General features: G+C 37.6%; 1 pseudogene; it reads left to right on the forward strand.

The window, feature by feature from the left end:
- The first annotated feature begins 654 nt into the window (after nt 1-654).
- On the forward strand, nt 655-4,909 carry LOC148512018 (olfactory receptor 2D2-like; annotated as a pseudogene).
- Nucleotides 4,910-6,564: the final 1,655 nt, after the last annotated feature.

Here is a 6,564-nt window from a genome sequence, read left to right on the forward strand (position 1 = left end):
ATGAGAGACGGAACTTTCATATGTACATTTGCCAGTGCTCCAGTAGGCAATCTGGCCTTCCTGAGCTCCACTGCCTGGGAGTATGGGGTTTGTCCTGGAAAATAGTGGTACAGATGTGTCCTTTTTTTACTGTTGCTTCAGTTGCACCAAATAGCCTCTCTTGATGCACCAGGTCCCAAGCGTCTCGGTCACACCAAACATCGCATTTGCATAATTAAACAATCTAAAAATGTCAAAACTACTTTGCTACTGTACACTGATCAATGGACTATGGAAAACATTTGTACATCTTTGTGAGACTGAGCCGGAAACTGTCTAAAAAGGGTTCTAGTGCAAGAAGCCAAAGCTTTTCCTCAGGCAAAGTTTCATCAGAATCATCTTTATTGGCTAAGTTTACAACCATATACCTGTAATTTAACACTGGTTCACTGCATGCCAAAAACTCACACAAATACCAATTCACAATCCATCCATAAAACATAAAAACAAAGCATAGGAAATAACAGACATAAAGAAAAATATCTTATACTTATAACATTGCCACAGAACTAAACAGACCCTTCCATTAATAGTTCAACAATTGAATGGCCTGCAGATAATAACTATTATAATATCTAAAAGTTTTTACAGGCTGCGCTCTATAGTGCCTGCTTGATGGAAGCAGTTGAAACAGGGAACAACCTGCAATTGACTGATCCCTTACGATATTACTTGCCCGATTCCTCGCCATGGACAGGTACAGCTCCTGAACTAAAGGGAGGACCTACTCAGATAATCCTTTCTGCTGTTCTCACAACCCTTTGAAGCCTAAGCTTATCTTTTTTGGTTTGCTGAGCCAAACTATAACCCAGGAACATAACACTGACTTGTTTATGGCAGAGTAAAAAAGAATCAGCAACTTTCGGGGGAGATTACATTTTTTAAGCTGCCGCAGAAAATTTAATTTGTTGAGCTTTTTTGACAATAATGTCAATGTCGGGCCCCCAGTTTAGGTCTCATGAATTATAGACCCCAGAAACTTAAAGTAGTCTACAATAGATACAGCATTGCTATCTATCTTAAGTGGGTACACAGCAACAGAATTTCTCCTAAAGTCCACAACCATCTGTACTGTTTTAAGCAGATTTAACTGTAGATTATTTCTGCAACACCACAGGGCCAACTGTTCCACCTATTTCCTGTATGCAGACCCTTCCCCGTCTTTATTCAAACCAATGACAGTGGTGTCATCCGCAAATTTCAAGAAATTCATGGATTGCTCACCAGCAATGCAGTCATTGGTATTTACAGAGAGAAGAGCATGAGGGAAAGAACACACACTTGGTGGGCCCCTGTGCTGATCCTGCGCACACTTGTGGTGACCTCCCCTGCTTTCACATTCTGCTTCCTATCTGTCAGGATATCTACAATCCATGCACAGGATGATATTGGAACCACCAAATGCAAGAATTTGGAGTAAAATATCCCTGGGACAATCATATTAAATACCAAATGGAAGTGTAAGAACAAGACCCTCACATAAACAACAGGCAGGTCAAGATGTTACAGAACATGATGCAGCCCCATATTGACTGCATCCTCCACTGACCAATAAGCCTAATAGGAAAACTGCAAGAAATACTAGCAAGGGCCTGCCATCACTTTCAGATGGTTCAGTACTAGACGATCAAAAGTTTTCATGACCACAGACGTCAAAGCAATTGGTCGGTAGTCATTGCACCTCATCAGTGATGTTGTACATTTGTGAAACCAAATCAATTGCTGTTAAAGTCACATGACCTGATTCATTATCGATCGCAACTAGAAGTATGCACGCAATCACTGATGGTTGTATTCTGCGCATGCATATGCATTGCAATGCGCGTGTGTGAACCGGCCACTGCAATTGGGACTGTGATTGCAGTGACTATGCAAACCCTTTAAAGAGTGATTTACAGGCAGTTCCAGTTGGGGGTGATGATGGGAGGGTGGTTGGCGAAACGCAGACATCGCAGTGCGTTTGAATGCTGTTGCAGGGGTGTACATAAATTTGCCACTGTGATGCCTTATGCAGCCTGAGCTTTCACTGTGTGCAATGAAGTCAGCAATTTCTGAGTAAGGTCAGAGCTTGTGCATGTGTGTGTGAGGCTGCGATGGTACTCGATTGTACTGATGGTTTTGTAGTCTTGCTAAACACTATGGATGTGTGTAAGATAGAATGGGCATCCTTATATTGTAATGCGATGGCATAGCGTTTGCAATTTATTAACTTAGTTGAACTGCATGTGTTATTGCTATTGCATTCGCAGTTGCAATCCTTAATGAATCAGGCCCACTGCAGTGTCTGTATGAGATGCAAAATGTAAAGAAATATAATATATCTTACACCTCTCCGAGGGACTTAATTATATAAAAATGTATCTAGTGCTGCTGTAGATTGGGCCCTCTTTATCTGATGATGACAAATATTGGTGGAAACATTTTGGCAGATATCACATGAAGAAGGATATGCTTGGCTTAAAGAATGTGCGTTTCATTTTAAGAAATTGTATCCAAAATTCTATGTTGGTTTGAATGTGAATACGTGACCAGGCATTAATGATGGAACACTTGTTTGCATGAAGATTTAAACAGGACCAGGTTTAGTAAAAACAAATCAGTGTCTAAGTTTTTACATTCGCAACAGATATTGTAATGCAGAACAAATTGTTTGGCATACTTTGAAGTGTCCTACACAGTTTCAGACTTTGTAGCCTATTAATCAGTTTAGTGATAAATACCCCAAAACCTAACATTACAATTCATAGGGAGATACTGTAGGAATAGGTGTAGGGGCTATATATTATTACCCCACTACTCCAATAAACATCTGTCCTGGTTGAGCCTAAAACTAAAAAAAAATTCTGCTAGAAGTGTTAAAGCAGTGAAAATTAAAACAAACGGGTTCCATCCCAGCAGTGTTACTACACATTCATGACTTTAGGTCACATATGCACACTTTAAGTGAAGGAGGAAGTAGAGGAATTCAAATGGCACCCTCTTCATACTCTGGGGACTGATTTCATAGGTAAGAGCAGGCTAACACCATCGGAAAAAATCAGATTTTTGGAGCTTGATAAATAACTCAATGTCCCCATACAGTGAATCGGGACTGCAATGTGGTCACTTGCACTGGAGATATCGGTAATATGTCATGTGCTAGAGGCTTATTACATGGCCTTGTTACTTAATTTTGTGGTAGTCATGCAAAAAACTTCTGGATCCACTAGATTACCAGGGCTAATAGGGTAGATAATTAGTACCATTTGAGTATGTTATCTTTGGGCAGATTGTATTGTTGTATTGCTTTCCTAACTTTGCCTAAATATTTACTGAGATCAATTTTTTCACATTATTTTAAGGCATTACCAAAAAGGTTGTTTAGCAGGCACTGGGATGTGCAGGTTTTCTAGCAGCTACAAAAATAAATGGATAGTCACACCCTTACAAATACAGCGTTTGTCCTCAAGTGACTTTGTGAGTTGCCTATTACAATTCTGGACCAACTTCCCAGATTCACCACTAGGATTCCACCACTTTGGGACATTTTCCTTGCTCCTTCCCTGGATTTGTGCACCATATCATCTGAGGACTCTGAGTGCTGCATATGGTTTATATGTCAATAGGAACATTCCTCTATTGGTACAGGACTTGGTAACTATACATACATACTATACATAACTATACATACTCATTGGAAAGCCCCTTTCTCCTGAATGAGAGTGGTGTTTTCTGCATTGTGACCAATGTGCAGTGTGCATTTGGAAGTATACATAGGAACAGGCTTCAGTATTTGGCAAATCATGAGGGGGAGGTGCATGTTTGCTCATATTGTTTTTATGCAATTGCTTATTGCTGTATGTAACTAATGTTTTTATATTAAATCCATCAATTTTGATTAATATATGCAATCATCCATCATAGCGCTACACTACCCCTTTTTTATTTTAAGGCATTCCTTGGAAAAACAAAACCATGGTAACAAAATTTATTCTTCTTGGACTTTCCAGCCAACCCAGGAAACAAGTTATTCTTTTCTTTGTCTTCCTGTTTGTGTATATGATAATATTAATTGGAAATATTTCTATCATAATACTAATCCTGTCTGATGTCAATATTCATACACCAATGTATTTCTTCCTTGGCAACCTCTCGTTTCTGGATCTCTGCTATTCATCTTCCACTGTGCCGAGGATGCTGAAAGATTTGATGACATTAAAGAAAACTATCTCTTATGCTGAGTGTGCAACACAAATGTATATTTCTCTCTCCTTAGGGATAAATGAGTGTGTTCTGCTTACTATTATGGCTTATGACCGTTATGTAGCTATATGTTATCCATTATATTATACTACAATCATGAGTAAAATGGTTTGTGTAGGATTAGCCAAGGGTACATGGTTATGTGGGTTTCTTCTAACTAATTTCTCTGTTTCACTTACACTTAGTTTAGATCTTTGCGGTAATAATGAAATAAATCATTTTTTTGTGTGAAGTGCCAGAAATATTATCACTGGGTTGTGAAAACATTTTATTTATTGAATTTATTATTTTTGTTGTTGGTGTAATTATTCTCATGACACCAGTCTCATTTATTGTAATATCTTACGTTAAAATAATTTTAAGTATCTTAAAAATTGCATCTACAGATGGACAGCGAAAAGCTTTCTCCACCTGTGGGTCTCACATGATAGTTGTGATAATATTTTATGGATCGGCAATGGCTGGCTACATGAAACCTAGGTCGAGCTCTCTACCAGGAACATACAAATTGATTGCAATTTTTTATTTTATTGTTACTCCAATGCTGAATCCTATGATTTATACACTTAGGAATAATGACGTAAAAGCAGCTTTTCTTAAATGGCAAATTAGAAAAAGTTTCAGTTAGCATAAACTTAGGAGTTATTTTCACAAAATACCATAATTATGTGGAGTTAATTGAATGTTCTGGTATGAATTTTTTTATATCAACATTTTTAATTATGCTAGTTGAAATAACTATGTGTTATATACACAAACTAAGATACAACAATGCAGTTTTTTTTCTCGCAGGTCAGACTGTAATGCAACTTCTGATTTTGAAGACACACAGACATAAAAGTAGATACTTTTTACAGTCCCTTATTTACTTTTTATCCATAAAGAGTTCGAAGGCAGATCAATACCTATATCTACAGTATCTATCTATCTATCTATCTATATATATTTATATATATATATATATAGATATATATATCTCCACACAAACAGCCCGGAACTCTGCTGGTCCCTCTAGACCTCTACCTTGCTCCGGGTGCCCTCTTCCGGGAGAGTGTATCCCCAATGCATAGGTAACAAGAAATGGCAGCACTCTGGAGTCTTTAAAAAAATTAGTTGAACAACCTTGTGTTTAATATTGACGTTTCAGGGTACGGCAACCCCTTCCTCAGAACACACAATCAATCAATAGTGACAATACATAATGCATTCATTTAAATACCTTACCCCTCCAGTGCCCTCAAGCAGCCACAGACATCAACATTGCACAGAGTCTGGATTAACCACTTCCGGTCATGGCAAACGCTGGTACCCGGAAGTGATGTCATCCAGCCCCAGTCAGTTACTATAGGAGCACTGTAAACATAACAGTTTGTGAATGAAAGATAAATATAAACACAAATATAGACATGTAAATACAATGACTGACGGAAGAGAAAACCTCAAAAGTGTAGTACCTTTGTTAACACTTTAAATATGGGAAACTTTTAAAACATCATCTGTAAAAACTGTGTGACTCCGTGTAAAAATAAAAAATTAGCCAATAGCACCATTTAGTGGTCAAAGTGAAAAAATCCTGATTGAAAAAATAGTCATACAAATTAACAATGTATGTGCATAGTGCATAATTGTAAAAATATTAATAATGTATAATAGTATTAAAAAAAATTATGAGAAAGAGGTGTTCCAGATCATTCCTCCTAAACAGATTAATACAACTTATGTATTTTGTCATGTACTGTATATTGATCCATGAAATAAATAACTCAAACATACTGAGCTGATAAACATCTCAAGTTAGAGTACTAACTCATATGGGAATGTGCACAATCTACTAGCTACGGTCAGTATGGGGAAGACTGCTATGAACAGATCAATGGTATTGCTATTAATAAAACAAGACAGGGTTTTGTGACACATATGTTACCCAAAACATTATAAACAACATTATGAAGAAAGCACATACACCAGAATTTGTAACTAAGGGGTTTATAGAAAACAGCTATGTCCTAAGAATTGTTCAACCCTTTGGGGTATAGGGTGTCCATGTGATGTATCCATCTGGATTTGAGTTGTAAAAGTTTTTTGTAATGATTGACACCTCTTAGAGACATTGGAATGTGGTCCTCTATACGATATCTCAGGGTGGTTATACTGTGTTTCTGTTGGGCAAATTGGTGAGCCACTGGCTGCTCGCTATTTCCACTATTTATTGCGGCCCTGATGGCCGACCTATGTTGGGCCATTCATTTCTTGAACTATCGTTCAGTCTTGCCTACATAATGT

The sequence above is a fragment of the Taudactylus pleione genome, unplaced genomic scaffold (assembly GCF_031769625.1).
Source record: "Taudactylus pleione unplaced genomic scaffold, aTauple2 ptg000286l, whole genome shotgun sequence".
NCBI lineage: Eukaryota > Metazoa > Chordata > Amphibia > Anura > Myobatrachidae > Taudactylus > Taudactylus pleione.